The following is a 25,256-nucleotide window of genomic DNA, read 5'->3' on the forward strand; positions in this document are numbered from 1 at the left end:
GCCCGATCGATTATGAAAATTGTAATCGATTAATTTCATAATCGATTAGCTGTCGATTAATCGATTAGTTGTTTCGGCTCTAGTATAAAGAGACCCAAATAAATACAGGAACTGTATGTGGGGACTCTGCACCTTAAAGCCACAATGGGCAAATGCAGTTATCCCATGGGGTATGTATGCCAGAAGTATGAGAAAAATGCAGTCCATTCAATGTCCTCGGGTATGAGTGATAAATGAATAGGGCTCAAATGAGAGCTATAGTCACTGTAGACACTTCCAGTCCATAAGTTCACCATGAGCCTGGACTTCTCCAGAGATTAGCAAGATATACTGCCAGCGTTTATAGACCATGGTATACTAGAAACAGGTGGATAAGTCAGGCAGGCCGAGCAACAGTGAATTCACCTTGTATACAGAGAAATCAGGCAACAATAACTCCCCAGTACTGTGTAGCTGGCATGGCCAGTGCCATGCTTGTGTCCCAGCCATTGTGGCTATCATATTGCACTGCCAGTATAGCCAGTCTGCATGTGTTGAGGTCCGTATAACTCAGTTTTGCTGCAGCTGTCTCATGGTTCCAGTCTGCATCAGTCTCCAGGCTTTCAGGCTTGAAGTGCTGGCAGGTAGTATGGACACAATGAGAATCAGTTGTCTGCATGTGAGCACAGCAATCCTGTAGATCGATGGCACACAAATACAGATGACAACTTGTATCTCATGGATGGTCAATAGTTGCAATAGTTCTCAGTACTGCCCAGGATTTCTTGCCACGGGATCAGATGGTATAATAGTGTGCGTTACATCAGAGATGATATGTAGAGGTGTTTACATGTTTCATTCCACCCCGGGAATTTTCGTCAGGACCCATGAGCTTCCTTCCGGTCACTGAATTCTATATCAGTCAGAGCACAGCCTATCAGCGCTTCACCTCTTAAAGTGATATACCCTAGAAGGGAAAAAGACCTATCTAGATTTGTGTATAACCTGGGACTCCCCTGCCCACCTTTCTGTATTAGTGAGCACAGGGCAGTATGCAAGCCATTTCTCTGTATACACAGGGCTTATAACTTCTTACAAATATTAGTTATTTATAAAAAAATAAATAAAAAGAAAGACAGATATGAAAAGGGAAACCAGAGAGAGATAGAATGCCACACATAGAAACAGGCAAACTTCTACGCTTGGAAAACATAAAAAGTGGAAGTATGTATATCTACAAGTGAAAATTCGAATATTGTGCAAAAGTTCATTTATTTCACTAATGCAACTTAAAAGGTGAAACTAATATATGAGATAGTTCAACCCATGATTTATCATAATTGTGACGATTATGGCTTACAGCTCATGAAAATCCCAAATCCACAATCTCAGAACATTTGAATATTGTGAAAAGGTGCAATATTCTAGGCTCAAAGTGTCCCAGTCTAATCAGCTAATGTAGCCATAACACCTGCAAATGGTTCCTAAACCTTTAAATGGTCTTTCAGTCTGGTTCAGTAGGAATCACAATCATGGGAAAGACTCCTGACCTGACAGTTGTGCAAGGAGGAAAAGCCTAATATAGGACCCCCCAAAGAAGTGCAATACAATGTTTTTTTTTTTTTAATTATCATTTAGTCAGCTCTGAACCAGAAGTCAGGGAACATGCAATTACCTGACCCTTGCTGCAGGTAAAAGAAAACCCCTCAGACAATATTGAACTGGTCTATTCACTGGCCCAAAAATACAGTGGAAGGGTTAACCATGTCCCAAGATTTGATTGGTAAGCACTCAATAGTTACACATAAACTCTTCCAGGCCTCCACAGAAGTCTGCATACAGTGCTCTCACGGAAATCAGAATGACCTCCAGAGGGCACTAAGAAAAGAACAGCCCCTTAAACCAATTTTTGCAATTCCTTTATTTTCCAAAGAAATTGTGTTTTACAACCTAAGTAAGCAACAAACATAATATAATAAAGTATCAAAAAAGGGGTCACACAATTAGATCTACATATCAACAGGCACACCAATACACAGTATGGGTGGTCACGAACAAATAGCACAGTTTTGAAAATAGTTGTCAGTGCATAGAGGGGGGGAAAGGAAGTAGACAGGTAGTGCCTCCCGCCCAGGGAGTAAAACTAATCCAGGTGGTCAGTCAGACTGCAAACCCTCCCGGAGGTAGGCGTCAGTGTACACAAAATGGTGCCAGGGTCTCCAGGTCTCACGGTAGCCGTGAGACCTGGAGAGGTACAAGGTAGCCGTGGGATCCTCCATATCTCTCAGTTCATTCACTTTAGAAAACCACAGGGATTTTGATGGTGGTTTCTGTAATGTCCAATTGAGGGAGATGCATACTTTGCTCTGCTTAATCAAAATAGATCAAATGAATGAGCTTAAGCATTTCCAATCCATATACCCGACGCTTGTCTGATGGATAAAATATACTTTTCCTAACCCAAAGCAAACCTGCAGATAAGGACTTCTGGCTTTACTTCTGTGTCAATGTCACAGAAAGCTGTGAAAGCAGATGGTGAGCACAGCAAACAGGCAAGTAGCATTTCACGAGATGGGGTCTATCTCTCTCTCTCTCTCTAGGGTTCAACCCCCATAGGCAGCTAACATTTAGAATAGAGTCCAAAGTGCAGGTAGGGAACAGACTTTTTCCCAAACAAGGATGTAATATATTGCAGCTTACCAAAAACTTTAAAGTGGCTGCATTTATTTTCTTTACATTTTTCCCTTTTATTTTTCCACCGGGTGAGCCCACCAGTAAGGTGCTTCCTGTTCTAGGGCTCGTTCACAAGTGCGGCAGGCACTGCCGTTCTCTGAAAAACTAGGCAATATGTTGTTAAACCTTAAATTTGCCATACCCCATCCCACAATTGTGGGCACTGTAAGCACCCGTCAGTGTTAAATGGTTTGTTTCAATCATTTTACCTGCCACTGTTGCCAGCTTGGTCTAGCTTCTGGCTGAATCACTAGGTGAAAAATAAAAAGCGCCTAAAAAAAGAAAAAAACAAATGCCGCCATCAAATTTATGCAAATAATATGTAAAACCAACATTTATATTCCTGTGCTTGTAGTATCCTGTACTTGTGTTAAAAGCATCTTGCTTTCTGTATTGCTTCCTTTGTGTGAAATCCCTGATGTTCCTGGCAGTCCCTCTGCTTTCCTATTAAAAACTGACCACACCAAGCAGGAGAACACGCAGTGATCAGTTCTCTAGCTATGCAGGGAAATCGCTCTTCTCTCCTCCAATGATCAGACCTGTCCTGACACCTCTACCGCAGAGGTTTTTGTTTTTAATTTTAAAATGGGTTAGTTTACAAGGTGAGGATTTACACACTTTAAACATTTTGCTTTTGAGTTTAGATGTGTTGAAAATACAGTGTACCACCCAAGCCTTGATATCTTTATTTAGGCAGCATGCACTTCTAGTTTACAACTGATAATGAGATCTGAAAGCGCAGTTTGGACCAGGTTAGTTATGGAAAACCTTCCAAGCCCCTCTTTAGGCTTTATGCGAACAAGTCATATAGCCCCCCATGCATGAGATTTCACCGAATCAGTTTGGGTGGAAGGCACAGGTGCAATGCTCAGTCCCTCCATCAGAAACATGTATAATTACCAGGGGTTAAAAGCTGCTGCAGCTGAATGTGGCTGGATGGTGCACCACATGGTACTAAGGTTTAGGGCAGTATATGCCAGGAATTTTAGGCAGGTAAACAGGTAAGCAACAATTTTTACATATATTTTATTTAGAGTGAATCTGAATGAGAATATCATTCAGACGTGTATATCTGCAAAATCATATGGCCGACTGTCACCATATGATTGGTATGCCAGTGGCCTGCTATAGAACATCATCTCACAAAACCAGACAACCACCACAGCCTTGATTAGAACTGAATATTTTCTGTCCACTCTACTCACATTTCACCAGATCAGTGACCCCTTTTAAACCAGCTTTGTATCGGTACAGGGTCCATGCCAACTCTTTGGGAACATGACTTAAGACTTCTTTTACGCAGGAACAGTGTTGGAGGGTTTTACATTTCTCCTTGAAAGCCTCAATTTGCACTAATCTCCAGGAGACCAATTTCAAAATCATACCCAGGTGGTACAGAGCCCCATTTGTTGTAATTAACTTCTACCCTATGGTCACAGATTTATGCCGATGCTACAACTCGGAAGTACGTACTCTCATATGTTATATTCTGCCTGTACCTCACACTGGAAAAATTCTAGGAAGAAGTCAAGGCTATAGCTCAAAGATTTACAAACCATTTGATTCTAAAAGGACCGGCCTCCTTCCCTTACAAAACTCCCACATCTCCCTCAAATTTTATTGTAGATAGATTCTCCGGCACCTACTGAATGCAACAAAGGTCTTCATTCCTGCAAAATGGAAAAAACCCTCCCAGCCTAGGGATATTTATGTGTGACTTAACAAGTTTGGGGAGATCAGGAAGATAGAGGACCTTGAACTCCCTTCCCAAAACCACCATGAAATGGATCATACATGGTTCTACTGAAAATTACTTGACATTCTTGGGAGGAGGGTAAAGCCCTAATGCACAGTTCCAACTAAAACACAACTATTTTGTCTGTTAAAAACTTGGGGATGCGAGTTCCACCACCTTTACCCTTCCCCTTTGCCCAGCCAGACCACCTGAACCCACTAGTTCTCACCCCTCACACCCTCAAACCAGATATTCTTTACCTTTCTTCTGACTCTATAACCATTCATACAAATCCTAACCGGGAAAAACACCTACCAGAATTCCACTATTCCCATCAAAATGTTACTCTTTGCAGTAGGCATCCAACTTCTATCCCTGTTAATCTTTGAGTTTTTGAAAAAAGGTCTGAACTGTTCTTACAGATTCACATGTCCAATGTTTCTACATTTATCTTGTCATTTGAAGGTTATATGCTTTACTAGTAAAAAAGGGCCCAAAAAAGTTGTACTGAATGCTTGCATATAATTCTTTGTTACGTACTGCATTTATTTTGCATTTTGAAATGCGGATAAACAATTTGGCAAAACACAAATGCAAAGTAAGAAAATGGCATTAGCCCACTTAGCATTTTAATGACACTTCTTTACCATGAACTATGGTAAAACTGTCACATCTGAATAAGCACAGAAAGATCAGAATCCAAGACTGCTTGTATTACACTTTTCAAATAAATACATTTACAATCTTTTCCTGCAAGGGACCATCAACCTGGACATAAAGGACTGCAGATGTGCATGCCTTATACCTGGCCAACATCTCTCCAAAGGATGAAGAGTGCGTACTGAAGCAGAACAAGCCAATTCTCAGAAGTGCTCAGCGATATGTTCTTGCTGTATTATACGCATTGTCAATGACAACAGTAGAGCTTTAATGTTTTTCAATACAAAAACAAATTCTTCCCACCTTGATTACAGCATCACTCAGTAATCTCGCTCTGTGACTACACACCTCATATAGCAAGAATAATGCAATAAATGCTGGAGCCTCACCTCATTTCAGAATAAACTGCTGACATCTAAATGACGTTTAAAACCTTGAGTGAATAGCCATGTTCTCCATTTAACCCACTGCTTTGCATTCTTTCATAGATCTATTTTCACATCCTTCCCTGGTAAAGAGAGATCAAGCTCATTGTAACTGATCTAAAAATCAGAAAATCAAGCTAGCAATGAGACCATAAAATATAAATCACTAGTGATAATGTATACCTGTAAACTGAGGCTAATCAAATCCCAGAAGGCAGGTAGCCAAAATATCTCGAAGTTGTAGCCAACCTTCCAGGGTCTTCTGTAATGAACCTTTCACACGGACGCCTTCTGTTCCGATCAGCAGGGGATCTGTCCCCTGACCGGAGTACAGCGAGACGGACAGACCACGCGTTCCTCTATGGGAAGCCATATCACTCGGCTGCCTTCGATCCATTCCACCCAAACAGAAGAAGAGGATGCGGTCGCTCTTCCATTTGCTTTTTAATGTGCGCTGATTGTTTACACCCACCTACCTCCGAGGTCCAAACACAAGTCAGTTTACACCCACCAATCCATAGCAAACCATAGACATTGCAATCAGGTCTGCCTAAAAAACTGACAGGAGGGACCTGATTAAATCGTCCATGTAAAAGGGCCCTTATTTGTCAGTTGACGACATAAAAGTCTTACTCCTTTATCTAGAGCAAAACTCTAGATAAACCGTTAACAGTTGATATGAATAAAATGTTACTGTAATCTTGCAAAAGGCCGATTCTGTTCAGCCAATCTTGTGATCCATGTACTAACGTAAAACAGTTTAGCCAGGAATACCACGGCACGGTTCATAAAGAACAAAAAGTCACTGGCAGGACAATACACTGAAGTCACCACTCAATTTGCTCCTGAAAGCACTGTTCATGGACAGGCAAGTGTCAGCAGTTGCAGGATTTGTAGCTGCTGACTTTTGCACAGAGAAGGCAAATATGATTTTTTTTTTTTTTAAACACACACACAGAAGATTTCCCCTCTACTACTGTTCTGGGGACAACCCAATATGTGTGATTTTCTTCTCCTTTTAAAGGATAATGGAAAATATATGACAAATTGAAAGGGTGGATACCCTTATCAGGACAGAGACAGCAATAAAAGCCTGACAGGTATTTTTAATTCCTCTCCACTAATGTAAACAAAACAGAAAATGTTTTACATTTAGTTACACTGTAAATGCACAAAACCCCAGAACTGAGTAAGAACATGGCCAATAAAGTAGAAGTTCAGCCAATCAGCACTAAAATCTACTAGTAGCAACATTCTAAGACTTGCCTATCTAGCCCAGTAAAGCAAAAAATAAATCAAAGCTACACATACAATTTCTGCAGCCAATCCGGACCTGTCTCCAGCGGCAAAAGCTATGTGCAGGAGACAGCCGGCTGTGAAATGCCTGGGAAGTGACGTCACCCATAGAGTTACTATTGGGTTTCCATTGTTGGCTGCCTCTCCAGCACAGGCCTACATAGAGAGGCTGACAGTTCAGCGTGGGACTAGACCAGCTGCATTAAAGGTATGCATGTATAGAGATTTTTGCATTACAGGATTAGGTTAGTCTTCGATTAGAATGTGGTGGCCAGTAGATTTAGAGAGAGTTTGTTTTTGGCTGAACTTCTACTTTAATATGACTGTACTGACAGCCAGCATAGTGCTGGACAAACTTATGTAGCCAAGTCCTGGCTGCCAGAGAGAAAGGTAAACTTAGCTCAGCCCATCTGGTTGTCAATACAGTCACGTTAGCTGCCAGGTTCTTATCCAACAATACCTCTGGCATTTCAGTTCCTGTCCACCATCAATGGTCATATCACGTTGGAAAGAAACTCCATGCCCAAATGTTCCCTCTCTCTTCTCAAGCAGATATTGGTTAGCGCCAAGGCCAGGACTTGACTACGTTGTGAGGAACAGGTACATACACCACAATGCAGGAAAGCTATGGGAACATCTGGCATTGCTGTTATTTACCATTAGAACAAGGTTAAGCTATAAAGTTAGCGAGGTTTGTCCTGGCCTAGCTTAAAGGAGTTGTAAAGGAATTTTTTTTTGCCGAAATGGCTGTTTACAGGGTATGGAGACATAATGGTTAACTGATCCCTTTAAAAAATGATTAAAAATAGATAAAAATCAATCATAATGTATCTGTAGTTTCTAGTTTCGTTTTTGCATGTTTCCTGCTTCTGTGATGTACAGAGCCAATAAAGGGCAGTGATGGTTTGGAAAACGAAACTGATTGGTGCTGAGGGGTTTTAGAGTTGAAAATATGTTTATTAGAATTTTAACAAGTTATACATGAACAGCATAAGGTGTCACAGTCAGGGTACAGTCATGAATACGTAGTGGTGGAGAGTCAGCCCAATGGCTATCGCCCACAGCAGGACTCCCACCAGCATATAACTCAACAGGAACAATTATGACAAGAACCCGAAACAAAAAATTGTGAGCGGCCAAAATGGCCTCTTGGTAGGTGACAACATTGTAACCAGAGTCTCCAGGAAGGAAACAATAAAATCAACAGAAAAAAAATGACACATAGGACAAAAAAGAACCAAGGCCGAAAAAAAAAAAAAAAAAAAAAAAAAAAAAAAAAAAAAAAAAAAAAACACAAAAATAGGGGGGGGGGGTAAGAATCAGGGGCATGAGAGGGCGGAGAGGAAGGGGGAAGGAGAGAAGAAAGAGAGAGAATATAAGGAAAGGAGGAGAGAGGAAAGAAAACCAGAGGGGGATCATGGGGGAGTGTGAGAGTTGCTGAGGGGGCAAATGGGAGAAACAATGTGAATAAGGTGGGAGGGGGGACCTAGTTTATCTTAAGGGGGTGACACAGACGTAGGCAGTCAGGGGTGATCATGGTTGGGTGGACAACATGTTCGCCAGGGTGTCAGAGGAAGAGAAGTGGAGCCAGACGAGCCATAGCATTGTATACTTATCAAAAGTGTCGTTGTCAAGAGCCAGCATCTCCTCCATTCTCATGGTATCGTTCATAATAGAGACCCAGCGTGACAATGGAGGAGTTGCGGTCGACTTCCAGTAGGAAGGTATGAGCTGTCTTGCTGAAGACATGAAAAAACGGAGGAGGCCCCGCCTCTGCGATTTAACAGAACCAGGCAGGATAGAGAGAAGAGCAATTTTAGGTGAGGGAACCAGTGATTTATCGTAGACTTTGTTGTAACATTCAAATACCTGAGTCCAGAAGGGCCGGATCCTCTCACAATCCCACCAGACATGTAGATAAGTCCCCACAGCAGCGGAACATCGCCAACAGGATGCCGGGGTGGACGGAAATATTTTGTGCAACATGGAGGGAACCCTGTACCATCTTGACAGAATCTTGTAGTTTTTTTCCTGTGCGTAGCAGGAGATCGTGGACTTGTGAGTAAAGTAAAACGAAGTCTGCCAGTCTGCCTGCCGGATGTCCTCACCCAGGTCTGCAGACCACATCCTAGTGTAAGAGGGTAGCTCGGTGTGCGTGAGTGTTTGCAGTAGGTTATATATGGCCGAGAGTAGGTGCCTGGGCGTCTCCGAGAGGGAGCACAATCGTTCAAACTCCGTGAGAGGGCGGTGTACCTGAGAGGAGGAATGTAAGTGCTTTGTAAGTGTGGACAAGTGCAGTGTAGTGAGCCAGTCATGGGCGCCTGCCGGAGTCGCTGGCGACCCCAGCGTAGGATGCACAAAGGAGCGTGCCTGGGGCCATTCAGTCCTTTTGAAGGGGCCTAACGAAGATACACCAAAGCCTTGGGGGAAGGAGGGATTGTCGAATAGGGAAGATAACGGAGAGGGGTCGGAGGACAGTAGGGAACATAACCCCCTGTTGTACCATAATCTGAGAGAAGCCAGAGTAAGCGGGGAGGGGGGAGGTATGTGTGTCAGTTCAGTTCTATATCCCCATAGGAGTGCTCGTAGGTCAACGTGAGACAAGTCTTGTTCTAGGGCGACGGAGGCCTTCAAGAAAGGACGCGGGAACCACTCCAAGACACGCGCAATATGCGCGGCCTTGTAGTAGGTCTCGAAGTCAGGAATGCCAGCTCCGCCCCGCAGCTTTGGGCGGGTGAGCACATTGTACTTCACTCTAGATAGCCCCCGCCGCCACAGGAATCTGATGGCGAGGGAGCGTAAGGAGTTGAAGAAGGACTTGGGGATTAAGACGGGAACCGTTTGAAGGAGATACAGGAGTTTGGGTAGAGTGTCCATCTTCAGGGTGTTGATCCTCCCGAACCACGGCAGGGAAGTCCCCCCCACTCCTCCAAGTCCTTCCGCAAACGTGAAAGCAGGGGAACATAGTTCAAAGAAAAAAGGTTGGAAAGACTAGAAGGGATAAGGACGCCAAGGTATGAGATTCCCCTCGTCTGCCATTTAAAAGAAAAATTGGCTTTGAGCCTAGTCATCGTAGCGGCAGGGAGGGAAACGTTGAGAGCCTCAGTCTTGGACAGATTGAGTTTGAAGTTGCTAAATGTGCCAAAGCGACGGAATTCCGCGAAGAGGGATGGTAGGGAGGTATGGGGGGGTCCTGTAGGTATACCAAAAGGTCGTCAGCATAGAGGGATAGTTTGTAATGGGAGGAAGGTGTTTGGATACCGCGGATGGAGACATTTTGTCTGATGGCGCAAGCTAAGTGTTCTATTACAATGACAAATAAGAGTGGGGATAGGGGGCAGCCCTGCCGGGTACCATTGGAAATGTCAAAGGGCGCAGAAGTAGAACCATCCACCAAGACTGAAGCTGAGGGCTGCGAGTAAAGGGACATCACCTTGGAAATAAAGGGCGTCCCCAGGCCCAATTGTTCCAATGAGAGTCGAAGAAATCCCCAGCTGACCCGATCGAATGCCTTTTCGGCGTCGAAAGAGAGGAGACAAGCCCTCGTGCTGAGGGGTTTTAGGACACACAGTAATCACACCTCCTTGATTAGTGACCACAGAGAGAAAGCTCCCAGTACTGTGGTGATCAGGAAACAGACAACCAGGAAGTGTGGAGATCAGAGAAGAATTACAGCAAAAACAAACAAACAGGACATGAAAAGCACTGCATTAAGGTAAAGGAAGCTATTAAGATAAAAAAAAAAAAATTCCTTTACAAATCCTTTAAAAGAAAACATGCAATGAAAGAATATGGATTCCCACCTGAGAATGCTAGTTTCCTGGCTGTCTGTGTTTGATATATTCTAAGCCAGTGTTAAATCACCAACCCAAAGCAAGTACACAGATTAGTACAGTCACAGTGCTTATCTGCATACACGTGCCAGGTCAAAAAATTAAAACAAGATCAGCGCGACATCCAAGCAAGTAACATTTTCAGAAAATGCTGCTTGCAATCGGTGTTCATTTTGATGTCAAATTTCGATTTAGTTTTAGCCCTAATTTTTTACTAAAATGCCAAGTTTTATAGTTGCATTTTAGTAAACTAAAATCTCCAGTACATTTTAGTGGACTAACAAAATCATATGGGTTTTGTTAAAATTGTAACGCATTTTTTAAAGGAGTTGTAAAAAAGGAAAAAGTTTTCACGTTAAAGCGGTTGTATACCCTTTTTTTAAACTTTTACCTACAGGTAAGCCTATAAGGCTTACCTGTAGGTATAGAGAAAATCTCCTAAACCTCTACGGTTTAGGAGATATTCTCCTCGCAATGCACCGCTGATTGCAGCGGTGCAGGGGGGGATCCTCGGCTAAAGGACCGGCAGCCGCCGGACCTTGCCGAATTGAAATCTCCCGCGTGCATGCGCAGGAGTGACGACATCGCCGCTCCAGCCAATCACAGCGCTGGAGCGGCGATACCTGGAAGACACGCCGAGTCAAGATGACATCTCGCTCGGCGTGGACCAGGTAAGTTCTCTGCTCCTCCTTTCGAGGTAAGTATTTCATAATGAGCTAGTATGCGGTGCATACTAGCTCATTATGTCTTTTGCCTTGCAGGTTTAAAAAAAAAAAAAAAAAAAAAAAAAAGTGCATATGCGGGTATACAACCGCTTTAATGCATTCTATGCATTAAGGTGAAAAAACTTCAGAGTATACCGGCCCCCCGTTATATTTACCTGACCCCTCGAAAGTCCCGCGCTCGGTTCAGAGATCCTCTCCGCCGCTCAGCCTGGCTGCTGATTGGCTAGAGCGGATGGATTGAAAGCAGCGCAGCCATTGGCTGGCGGTGTGGTCAATCACATCCAGTGACGCGGCGCGCCAAGGGGCGGGGCCGAGTGATACAGTGAGCGGCTATGGCCGCTCGCTGTATCACGGACTGTATCACGCCCGCACGGACTAAACACGGACTAAACACAATGCGAGCTCTCTCGGATGAATGTGTGTAGTTTGTGTGAAAAACATTTCCTTTAGTGACCCTTTAAGCATTTCTCTAGAATTTCCAAACTTACTGTATATACTAGACTATAAGCCAAGTTTTTCAGCACTTTTTTTTGTGCTGAAAATGCCCCCCTCGGCTTATATTTGAGTCACCTTTTTGTGCCTGATCTCCCGGACTTTGGGGACCCGGTACTGGCACACATATAGCCCCACTCTTCCTCTACAAGTGTGCACATTTTGTTGTCTGGGGCACCTACGGCCGGGAAGCACCGATTTTTCAAAGTCGGGTACCCCTTCCATAGACTCCCATGTTAAACGTGAGGCATGCAGATGGATACCTTAGGCTTATACTCGAGTCAATACGTTGTCCCAGTTTTTTGTGGTAAAATTAGGTGCCTCGGCTTATACTCGAGTATATACGGTATATTCGTAGAATATAAATCTAAACATGAATTGGGAATGGGTAAAGTAAATTTGAGCGAGGGAGTGAACTGGTCTGGGGGGGCTGTTATATTACACACTGCTAGGCACCACTACCATGCTGGGAGGGAAAACACTCACCACGTGGTATGCAGGGCATTGTTCCAGAACTCCCAGTCAGTAGGCAGAGGGAGCCAAACAATTTAGCTTGACGATAGAGTAAGGGGGCTAAGGCTTTAAACAGACAGGCGGAGCCCCGAGGAAAGCAGAAGTTAAGGTGGGCAAACGTCCCTCCCTCACATTTTCATTCATTGACGAAATTGACATTGATTTTCGCGATTTAATTTAGTCAATTGACAAAAACTAAGGGCCAGATCCACAAAAGGGATACGACGGCGTATCTACTGATACGCCGTCGTATCCCTGTTTCTATCTTTGGAACTGATCCACAGAATCAGTTTCCAATAGATAGGGAGAAGATCCGACATGTGTAAGGGACTTACACTGCCGGATCTTAGGATGCAGTACCTCGGCCGCCGCTGGGGGGCATTTCTCGTCGGTATGCAAATTAGCACTTACGGAGATCCACAAAGCTTTTACGCTTCGTTTTTTCTCCGTAAGTATTAGTTTGCAAACGCAATATTAGGGCTGCTTTTACAAGGCCAAAACTGTTTAGACCTTGTAAAAGTAGACCCTTCTATCCCGCGTCGCCGTCTTTTTTTTTTAAAATTTTTTTTTTCCCGTCGCGATTCTCAAAACCCGGCGCAACGTAAAACCGCGCAAAGCACGTCGGGAAAATGACGTCGTGAGCATGCGCAGTACGGCCGGCGCGGGAGCGCACCTAATTTAAATGGGACTCGCCCCATTTGAATAGGAACGCCTTGCGCCGGCCGAAATTTTGCGGCCGTGTAACTTAAATGGGAATATTTAAGTTACGGCGGCTGGCTCTACATTTTCATTAGGTCAATGAAAAAACTTGCAGCAGACAAAAATTATGCCTAAATTTTCGGCGACTAACTTAACACTGCTTGCAATGGCACCATGTTCCTCATGAAAAGTTGCATTTTGAAGAAGCATGGTCTATTATGAGTTTAGAATGCTCCAGAGGGGAGCCAAAAATAGAGCACACATTTCTAATTTGCACAGGAATAATTTGTTTTAAAGTGAAATCTACCTTAGCCCATCTCCAGGAAACTGCCAGGTGGTAAACAGGAACATCATTTTATCTTTAGTCAGTCCTCCATTTTTATGGTATGGCCATTAGCAATCATGTTATCTACTGCTGTACTTGGACCCAGAGACACATATCTTCCTATATGACAGAGTTACTGTAATCTTTAACTAACAGAAGGTGTGGGGAAGGCAGTGACTCAGCAGACCATAGGATGCTTTGAGACCAGCTAATTGTTGAACATATGCTGTACATGCACAAACCCTTCTGTGACTACATCATCCATTTTTATTAACAGTTTAATTGAAAAATTAAAATAGATTTTTTTCCCCCACAATGGTAATACAATTAAAAGTGCACACTACTCCGCCTTTTTCCGTATATTTCATTTAGCACTCAGCATTGCAGACCAGACCAAAATCAAGACATTTCCTTTTCACAGACGAAAATAGAATTTTTTATCTAAATCAAAACAAAGTGAATATTCAGACTGAGCCAGACAAAGTCCAGACCTCTTTGTATTTGGAGATTCAGTTCATGTTATAAATTTCTGCAGAACAAAAAAAAAGTTTAACCTGTTCTTAAAGCAGTTGTAAACACCGTTACACCACTTGTACCTACAGGTAAGCCTATAATAAAGGCTTACCTGTAGGTACTGTAAATATCTCCTAAACTGCAAGTTTATTCACTATATGCGCTGCTGCAGTCATTGGCATATGCGGACTGAAGAAATGGCCCACTGGTGCGTTTTTTTAGGGTCCATGCCATGGCCAGCGGCTATCGCGACAGCATCGCAGCTCTGCCCAATCACAGCGGCGGAGCCACAAACCCAGAAGCAACTCCGGTGAAAGTTGTCGGCCATAGGAGCAGAGTGCGGCACTTGCAGGGCATAGTTCCAAGGCAAGTATTCCATACTTCATCTTTATATTTCATATTGAGCTAGTATGCAATGCATACTAGCTCATTATGCCTTTGTCTTGCAGGTTATTACTGCTGACATCCTTTTAAAAAGCTTATTGCCTGACTGTTATGCTGATCCGCTGGTTTCAAAATTGTGTCAATGACCTAGAAAAAGCATGCAAATCAGAAAAGTTTATTGTTCCAGGTCAACTGCCAGGCTGCTACCATTTTCAGGACAGAACTCATATGGTACCCCTTTTTTTCTCCCACGATATGTTCCCTAAAAGATTGTAAAAGGTCCTCATCCAGATGCTTGCTCTAAAAATGGCACCACATACACATGTAAGCACAACTGGGCTATACATGCACCACATCTGGGGCCGAAACAACTGATCGATTAATCGACAACTAATCGATTATGAAATTAAATCGATTGCAATTTTCATAAATCGATTAATCGGCCAGTAACATAATGGGGTTAAAAAAAAATAAAAAAATAAAAAATAAACTAAAATTAGCCCTTTACAGTACAAAAAAGCAAATCACTACTGTAAATATTACTTTCACTGTCCCACAGTAAAAAAAAAATGAACCCCTTACAGTAGCGATTTTTTGCTCTTTGTACTTTTTTGTTTTTTTTAACCCCCATTATGTTACTAAACATCTCAGGCCTGGGTTCACACCTCTGAACACACTACAGTTCATTTACATGTTTTCCTATGGGACATGTTCACATCCATGATTTTTTTTCAACTGCTGCATATTTGGAAAGGGTAAGGACTTTTCAACGCAAAACGGTGCCATTTTGTTTTTTTTGGCTCAATATACTTCAATGGAGAAGCTGCAGAAAAGCATGTAATGCGTTTTTGCGGCAATTTGGGTTTTGTAATCTGCCCAACAACAAATTGTCCCCACAAAAAAATTAAAATTGCTATTTGTTTAAGGCTATTATCCGATTAATCGTAACAATAATCGGCCAAAATTAAAAAAAAATTAAATAATCATTAGTTGCAGCCCTTACCACATCAGTATCAACACCCAGAGACCCTGCATGGTTGTTTAACCTGTCGCTCTGCAGGAAATCCCACATAGCAGTCATAAGAGAGGGAAACTCTTCCAAGCTCCAAAGCCAAGGTGGAAACTTGGGGGACTCCACGCTGGGCACCACTCTGATTATGGAGAGAGGGAGTGGTAGATGGGAAAGAGGTGCTTGAGGGTGGCCAAATTGGTGTTGAGGGAGTTGCCTGAAAGTTTTGTCATATCACCCATTTTTTTCTACGTTTGTCAACAAATGGCCATTGTTAGCATTTGCTGTCTGCATATTGTAATGATGGTCCATTTGCTGCCCGCGAAACATAGCAGAACACATTCAGGCCTAAATTTGTGATGTACAATTTGTAAAAAAAAAAAAAAAAAATTTCCCCTCTCTCTTATAAAACAAGACACACACACTCCGCCCAACTTTTTTTTGTTAGTTTTTTTAATCTACATGCAATGAAGCCTGCTCCTTACAACAGCCACTAAAAATGTGGTTCTTCTTCTGCAGCTAACACACACACACACACTCTATCTTTAACCACTTAAGCCCCGGACCAATATGCTGCCTAAAGACCCAAGGGGTTTTTACAGTTTGGGACTGCGTCGCTTTAACAGACAATTGCGCGGTCGTGCGACGTGGCTCCCAAACAAAATTGGCATCCTTTTTTCCCCACAAATAGAGCTTTCTTTTGGTGGTATTTGATCACCTATGCGGTTTTTATTTTTTGCGCTATAAACAAAAATAAAGCGACAATTTTGAAAACAATTCAATATTTTTTACTATAATAAATATCCCCCAAAAACATATATAAAACATTTTTTTTCCTCAGTTTAGGCCGATACGCATTCTTCTACCTATTTTTGGTAAAAAAAAAAAAAAAAAAAATATCGCAATAATCGTTTATCGGTTGGTTTGCGCAAAATTTATAGCGTTTACAAAATAGGGGAGAGTTTTATTGCATTTTTATTTGTTTTACTACTGGCAGCGATCGATTTTTTTCATGACTGCGACATTATGGCGGACACTTCGGACAATTTTGACACATTTTTGGGACCATTGTCATTTTCACAGCAAAAAATGCATTTAAATTGCATTCTTTATTGTGAAAATGACAGTTGCAGTTTGGGAGTTAAACACAGGGGGCGCTGTAACATTTAGGGTTCACTTTGTGTGTGTTTACAACTGTAGGGGGGTGTGGCTGTAGGACTGACATCGATCGAGTCTCCCTAATAAAAGGGATTTACATACGGCTCTCCCCGTTCTTCAGCTCCGGGGAGCGATTGCGACTGGGCGGCTATAAACGAATAGCGGCGCCGTCGTCCCGGATCGCTCCCCAAGGCTTACCGACCGCCGCATGTACCGGGGGGGGGGGGGGTCCCGATCGGACCCCCGACCCACGTCAAGCAGAGGACGTACAGGTACGTGCATGTGCCTGTCCGTGCCATTCTGCTGACGTATATTTACATGAGGCGGTCCTTAAGTGGTTAAATAACATTAAAGCTGAACTCCAGGCACAAATTCAATAGCCGCAGAGGATACAAGTCAACTTTGTGTGCACCAAACATCTTTGCAAAACACAGATATTGCAAGATAAAAAATTAAAAATATAGCAGTGACAGCATAACTGTCCTGCATCTGGAAAGTTTTCACAGCACTTCACTTTCCATATTATGTTACAGCCTTATTCCAACATAGATTAAATGCATAATTTTCCTTAAAAAAAAAATCTACAATTTCCCATAATGACAATGTGAAGACAATGTGAAAAAATTATAAAATAAATAAATCCCATGTACAGTGGGGATCGAAAGTTTGGGCACCACAGGTAAAAATTTGTATTAATGTGCATAACGAAGCCAAGGAAAGATGGAAAAAAATCACCAAAAGGCAAATTACAGATTTAGACATTCTTATAATATGTAAAAAAAAGTTAGATTTTATTTCCATCATTTACACTTTCAAAATTACAGAAAAAAAAAAAAAGCGTCTGCAGAGTTAATATCTGCCCCCTTTGGCAAGTATCACAGCTTGTAAACACTTTTTGGAGCCAGCCAAGAGTCTTTCAATTCTTGTTTGAGGTATCTTTGCCCATTCTTCCTTACAAAAGTCTTCCAGTTCTTTGAGATTTCTGGGCTGTCTGTCACGCACTGCACTATTATGGTCTATCCATAGATTTTCAATTATGTTGAGGTCAGGAGATTGTGAAGGCCATAGCAAAACCTTCAGTTTACGCCTCTTGATGTAACCCCCGTGGATTTTGAGGTGTGTTTGGGATCATTATCCATTTGTAGAAGCCATCCTCTTTAACTTCAGCTTTTTCACAGATGGCATCAATTTACCATCCAAAATTTGCTGAAATTTTATTGAATCCATTTTTTCTTCTACTTGTGAAATGTTCCCTGTGCCACTGGCTGCAATACAACCCCAAAGCATGATTGATCCACCGCCCCCCCCCCCCCCATGCTTAACAGTTGGAGTTGGGCAGAGGTTCTTTTCATTAAATTCTGTGCCCTTTCTTTTCCAAACGTACCTTTGCTCATTCCGGCCAAAAAGTTATATTTTAACCTCATCGGTCCACAGAACTTGTTTCCAAAATGCATCAGGTATGTCTATATGTTCATTTGCAAAGTTCAAACGCTGAGTTTTGTGGTCAGGACGTAGAAGAGGTTTTCTTCTGATACATCTTCCATGAAGACCATATTTGTACAAGTATCTCCTTATAGTGGAATAGTGTACCACAACTCCAGTGTCTGCCAGATCTTTCTGGAGGGATCGTGCAGTCAAACGTAGGTTTTGAATTGCTTTTCTCACAATCCTGCGAGCTGTTCTGTCTGATATTTTTCTTGGTCTTCCAGATCTTGCTTTAACTTCCACTGTTCCCGATTTCGAACAGAGGATATTGAATATATGGTACTACAGCGCTACTAATACTAATTAATCAAGGAAAATGTATAGAAATAAAAAAACTAAATAATACCGCTGCAGACACAAAAAAAGTGTACAAAACCAATAATAGTGATAAAATAGGTGTGTTGCGCTGATAATAACTTATTTCTACGTACAAAATTACATAAGAAAGAGAGACCCCCTTGTAAAACGCATCACAAGTGCAAAATAGACAATATAATATCATCCAGTGAAGTGCCAGTGAAGTGCTAGGAATAAATCCCTATTAAGACCAGCATGCAATCTTCATGGGCAACTACAGCAAGTCAGTACAACCTCTGTCATATGGAAAAAAATAGACACACCACAGTCCAATATTCATGGGATAGTTCAAAAGTTTACAGACTTCACTCCTATGTCACTTTTCACTTCAGGACAGTGCCGCTCATGTAAAAAAGAAAACACAGATATGGTGCAAATAACGTATGAATAAGGAAGAAAACCAATGCAATACAGCGATTGCACTCACGGAAGCCTCGATCACATTAGGCTCTGCTGTAAAGTAGTACGAACGCCGCTCAGTGCTTAGACGATCTCCTCAGGTGGATGGTCGCGTCACTCGGCTCCTCCCCCACGCGTATCGTCACTAGACACGCGACTTATTCATGGGTTGCCATGTGACCATGTCAGCTGCCTTTTTATGCAGACTCACCATGGAGGCAAGAGCGGAGGATAATCTTTCACATCATTGTCGGCTTACTTGTACAGTTTTGACAAAATAATAATGTGAATATCACAAGCTTTTAATATAGACACACAGCATTTAAAACTATTAAAATACTTGAAAGATAATTAATCGATCGCTGATATGAGTATCACAACAATCATTGCTATCTCTAGGATATTGACATCTGAAAACGCTTTGCTATCTTTTTATAGCCTTCTCCAGCTTTGTGAGCATCAACTATTTTCAGTTTTCTAGACAACTGCTTAGAAGAACCCATGGTGCCGATTGTTGGGGCAAGGCCAGATGAGTCTGGGCATTTAAAACCTTTGAGATTGACATCACCTGGTCTTCCCAGACGATGATTGAGAACAATCCATGACACTGGCAGGTCTCAGCTTTGCAAAGGGGGCAGTGTATGCTATAAATTCTGCAGGGTGCCCAAACTTTTGCAGACACCATTTTTTTGTTTTCTGTAATTTTGAAAGTGTAAATGATGGGAAAAAATCTAACTTTTTTTGACATATTATAAGAATGTCTAATCTGTAATTTGATGTCTGAGATTTTTCCATCTTTCCCTGGCTTCGTTAAGCACATTAATACAAATTTTTACAGTATTCACAGCCTTTGCTCAATACTTTGTTAAAACACCTTTGGCACCAATTGCAGGCTCAAGTCCCTTTGAGTATGATGCTTCAAGCTTGGCATACCTATTTGTAGGTAGTTTCTCTCAATCTTCTTTGCAGGACCTCTCAAGCTCCATCATGTTGGATGGGGAGCGTCGGTGCAGCAATTTTCAGATCCCTCCAGAGATGTTCAATCGGGTTCAAGTCTGGGCTCTGGCTGGACCACTCAAGGACATTCACAGAGTTGTCCCGTAGCCACTCCTTTGTTATCTTGGCTGTGTGCTTAGGGTCATTGTCCTATTGGAAGATAAACATTTGCCCCAATCTGAGGTCCAGAGCAAGTTTTCATCAAAGGTTGTCTCTGTACATTGCTTCATTCATCTTTCCCTGACCAAGGCCCTTCTCCCCCGATTGCTTTGGGAGGGTGGCCCGTTCTAGGAAGAGTCCTGGTGGCTCCAAACTTCTTCCATTTGCAGATTATGGAGGCCACTGTGCTCATTTGGACCTTCAATGCTGCAGAATTTTTTTTCTGTACCCATCCCCAGATCTGTGGCTTGATACAATCCTGTCTCGGAGGTCTACAGACAATTCCTTGGACTTCATGGCTTGGTTTGGTTTGTGCTCCGACATGCACTGTTAACTGTGGTACCTTATATAGACAGTTGTGTGCCTTTTCAAATCATGTCCAATCAACCAAACTGACCACAAGGATGATCAGGGGAAACAGAATGCACCTGAGCTCAATTTTTAGTGTAATGGCAAAGGCTGTGAATACTTATTTTAGGGCCGAAACAACTAATCGATTACCATTTTCATAATTGATTAATCGGCCAGTAACCTAATGGGTTAAAAAAAAAAAAAAAAAATCAAAAACACACACACACACACACACACACACACACACACACACACCACTGAAATTAGCTCTTTATAGTACAAAAAGAGCAAATAATCACAACTGTTATTATATTAAATTAAATTAAATATGAAAAATCTTTGTAAGAATGTTGTTTGAAATTTTCACTTGCTTTTAAAACATTCAGTTTTAAAATGAATGTAATTTCTGAACGTAAACCACATACACGGTCTGAAAATTCCTTTGACCAAAAAGTTTTCTATTTCTAAACTTTCCTGTCACTGTGGTTGAAAACAATGTCGGTTTGACCTCACTGACGATTAGAAAATGCAAACAAATTTAAAAAATTTTTTTTTGAAGGAAGAAGTTGTATGGCCAGCATATAATATATGAGTTTTGTTTGAAAACAAACAAACAAAAAAAACCAGTAACTTTTTTTTTTCTTTAAATAAATTTGATCCGAGTCTGATGACATTTACCAGATTCACCCCCTAACAGTATATCCATTTTGTCTGTTATTCTCAGAGTGGGATTAGAGATTTTGCTCCCCAACCATATAGTTGGTAATTTATATTTACCACTTCATAAGGATATTTAAAAGAATAAATTAACTTTATTTTAAACTTTACATATTAACTAAATTATACACCAGACTTTTTTTTTTATTAACCAATTAATTGAAACAATTAGAGCCGGTTCACACTGGGGCGACTTGCGATCCGACTCCATGTCGCCTCAAGTCGTCCCAAGTCGCGCTGTAGAGAAAAACAATGGAAGTGAATGGGAGCGGTGTTAATACACACGACTCAAGGCGATCTGACTTCAGAAAAGGTTCCTGTACTACTTCAATCCGACTTGTAGGCGATTTGTACCCATTGATTTCAATGGAAGTCGCTTCCAAGTCTGATTACTGTCTTAACTGAAGCGACTTTCCAGGAAGATAACATACATTTCTCAGGCAAACCTCTCCTGCCCCCCTCCCCCCCTCTCTCCCAGAGCTGATTGTTGTTTGATTGGCCACTGGAAAGTCTCCTGTCCTGGAGACGACTTCAAGTTGTGTTGTAAATCGCCCTGTGGTTCATGCTCAAGTCGTGTCGGAGTCGCCTCTGAAAGTCGCGCTGGAAGTCGTGTCGCCCTAGTGTGAACCGACTCTTAGCCAACTAATCAATTATTTTATTTACAAAAGGATTTCAAAACAAACTTCTTTCACGTTGTCATTATGGGGTATTGTTTGTAGATTTTTGGAGGAAAATAATTAAATGTATTACATTTTGGAATAAACGTGGAAAAAGTGAAGCAGTGAATAATTTACAGATGCACTGTAGCCTGTGCAGAGCTGTAAGAGGGTCACAGTAGGCCCCAACCACTACAAGCTGCCTGCAGAAAACTACAGGAGGGGTGGAGACTACAGGAAGCTCCTACACTGAGGCAAAGTTTTTTGCTGGATTACTGCACAGACCTGGAAGAAATACACAAAGCACACCAAGATTTTAGTAATAATACACCAGGTCTCTTAATTAGACTATATTTTCCTAGAGTTTTACAGAGGAAATAAAGATGCAACAGTTTAATGTGGTTACAGTATCTATAAACACAGAGAACCAATCATTAAAAAAAGCTTAGGACGTTTCTTAGACTCTTGATCCCGCTTCCCTTATCAATAATAAAACACTCCGGAGACCTATTTTTAGCCCAGCGAAAGAAAAGTCACTGGCAGGAGGTGAGTAGGTAAATGTAACTCTGTACACATCCACCCAGACTGTTTAGTAAACATGGGCTCGAATGCCTTGTAGAGTGATGTGGCAGAGCACTAAGACGTTAACAGCAAACAGACTCCAACACAACTGAGAAAAGCAAACAAAAGAAAACCCATGTGTATATGCAAACTTGGCATAGTTCAGGATTAGGTGTCAAGTCTACACCTTACAACCATACAGGAGAAAGACGCGTTTTCTCTAACCTGTGTGACCCCGAGCCAATGCCAAGCATTTAGTCAAAATGGCATCTCTGCTTTGCCAAGAGCATTAATTAAAGACATACAATCATCAGTAATAGACTAACAGAAATGTCCACTGGCTTCCTCAAGCATTCCTAGGACAGCTACACGATGTGAGGGCCATTTGAAAATTAGAAACTTTGGCGTACACCTCTGAGATGCTTTACATCTCCCTGAAAACAAGGCTACTGTTCAGCATCACACAATTAATGGTTAGTAAAGCGGGCCATAGACAGTTTAAGGCTGGGTTCACACTTAATGCGGCAGGAGTCTGGTGCGTCCCTCTTCTCCATTTCAGGGACAAAGCAGATCCAAATTTTGGCCCAAATTCAGACCTGAAAGGGAGCCAAAGACGCACAGGACTGCTGTGCATTCTGCTCAGCAGCTGCCCCGGAGATGTGTGAACCAGCTCCATTGAGAGCCAATCACAATCTCCTGTCATGCGAATTGGATGTGGGGGGGGGGGGGTTGGGGGGAGTGTGAACTGAGCCTAAATCTCAGCCAGTTCAGCAGGAAAATCGGCCAGGATTCAAACCATGTATGGGCAGGTGGAATGTAGTTGAGCGATCAGATTTTACATGCGATTATCGCCAGCGGCTACTCTAGCTGCTTTCAGTAATTACTGTCTTCACCCAGCAGAGAGAGCTTCCCCTGCTGGGAGAACACATTGGCTCCACAGGAGGCATTCCCCCATCAGCACTGGGGGGGGGGGGGGTTTAAAAAAAAAAAAAAAAAAAAGGCCATTTTCAAAAATGTCTCCGTCTATGGCCGGTCTTACAGCTTGTGAAGCTAGGTCTCCGCACAAATATGCTGAACATTTATTAAAGAGTGCATATAACAGTTCTGCCCTAGAACACCAACTCCTAAATTATATCCCAAAGAGCAAGGATGGAGCTGCCCAGCTTCCAGGTGTCCAGAATAAAATGGAATTAACATTTTCTGATTTCCGAGAATCCACCCGGTCCATGCTCCGTGCGACCAAGCTCTTGACAGGTTAAAAAACAAGAACGTGGAACTGGTGAATTTTCTTGGTTTTGTACAATTTCAATACATTTTATTCTTAACTTCTAGAAGTTTAGCAGCTCCACCCTTATTTTTGTTGTGTTTTTAGAGCCGGTGTTCCAACGATATGGTTACTCTATCGGATAGGGTCTGGCCTCGACTGCACAGGCGCATCGGCGGCCACGGAAATCTGAGCCTGAACAGCTGTTCGTCAGCTGTAAACGGAGCATGCGCTATGACCATGGCGCTCACTCCCGATGCTCGGGGCTGGTTATACACGCTGCTCTCCGCTCACTCTATACAGCAAGTGGCAGGGGCGGATGCTTTTCATAAAGGAATCCGCCCCTTTGAGAAAAGCACTGCCCATCATAAAGCAGTGGCCATCATGCAGCCTCTTATAACCATATCCACCCCTTGCTGTATATATATATATATATATATATATAGATATATAGATATATAGATATATAGATAGAGAGAGAGAGAGAGAGAGAGAGAGAGAGAGAGAGAGAGAGAGAGAGAGAGAGAGAGAGAGAGAGAGAGAGAGAGAGAGAGAGAGAGGCGTGTATAACCAGCCCCGAGAGCGAACGCCGTGTTCATTGGTTATTGTGCATGCTCCGTTGACAGCCGGCAAGCTGGTAAGGCTCTGAGATTTCCGTAGCCTCCGACTGCGCCGGCGAGGCCAGACCCTATCCAATAGGGGAACCATCTCGACTAAACACCGGCATCCTTTGGTCGGTGGAGCGGTGATGGGAGGCTTGGAGTGAAGCGTCTGGGATGATTTGGAGTGTAAATTAAGTCCAAGGTTTCCAAAAGCATTAAAAAAAAAAAAAAAAAAAAAAAAAAACACAAACACACAAACACACACAAACACAACAAAACACACAAAAACACACACAAAAACACACAAACACACACAAACACACACACAAACACACACACAAACACACACACAAACACACACACAAACACAAACACACACACACAAACACACACACACAAACACACACACACAAACACACAATTCCAAGAGAGAATTTGTCTTGGTGATCTACCAAAAAGGGACTACAAGCTCCATTCAGTCGATAAAAGGAAGATCTACTTTTTCTTTCAAAACAGCTTTCCAATACCAATACCCTGGTCTCCATCACAACTGTTTATAGCAAGTGTTCTTCAGTACCAAAAACTAAACGAAATTCAAAAATGAAATTAGTACCCCTATTACGCACTAAATATTTTTGCAAAAAAAAAAAAAACGAATCTAAAGCGGGCCAAAAGATAAATCCATAGTTACCTTTCATTCAGTCTGTGGACTTAATTAAAAAATAAATCCAACAGATTCCTTCACCCACACTACACATCCAAGATGGACTAATCTCCCGGGGTGGCTACTGTATTCTGACAGTTGGCACCACCAGTTGTTACAACACCCGGAGAGTGCCTGCATCCGATTGAATGCAGGCACCGTTTGGCCAGCAATCTTATGCCTGGCTTGGGCAGAGCAGTGTTGACAGAGCCACCCACTAAATGAATTTTTTTAGAAGCTGGCTGAAACTTGCTCAATATATGGCCAGTTTATCACCTAAAAGGAATACTTAACCTCTTATTACTCACCCAGTAACCTAACCCTAAAACTTCTGAAGAAAATACCCTGTCACCTAGCAACTTTTTGCACCAGGCTCAGAAGAAGTGGGTTAAATGATGTTGGCCATTAGTCTGAGGACATCGAATGGCAGAATAAATACTGCTGGTGAAATCTCCGAATTGAAAATTACAGCTTGTTAAGAGATCATTTATTGAGCCTTTCACTTTTATCAAATTTTTGGCTGAAGT

General features: G+C 42.2%; 1 protein-coding gene across 4 annotated transcripts in view; it reads right to left on the reverse strand.

Annotated features, from left to right (window-relative positions):
- Positions 1-25,256, reverse strand: part of LUZP1 (leucine zipper protein 1) — a 115,600-nt gene that overhangs the window by 57,582 nt on the left and 32,762 nt on the right. Inside the window, exon 1 of one of the 4 annotated variants that reach the window (XM_040337125.1) lies at positions 2,922-2,940. The exons of the other annotated variants lie outside the window; for them this stretch is intronic. The gene's annotated coding sequence lies outside the window, so the exon portion shown is untranslated. Of the gene's footprint in view, positions 1-2,921; positions 2,941-25,256 lie in introns of those variants that run through there. 4 annotated transcript variants of the gene reach the window in all.

The sequence above is a fragment of the Rana temporaria genome, chromosome 2, assembly GCF_905171775.1.
Source record: "Rana temporaria chromosome 2, aRanTem1.1, whole genome shotgun sequence".
In the NCBI taxonomy this organism is placed as follows: domain Eukaryota; kingdom Metazoa; phylum Chordata; class Amphibia; order Anura; family Ranidae; genus Rana; species Rana temporaria.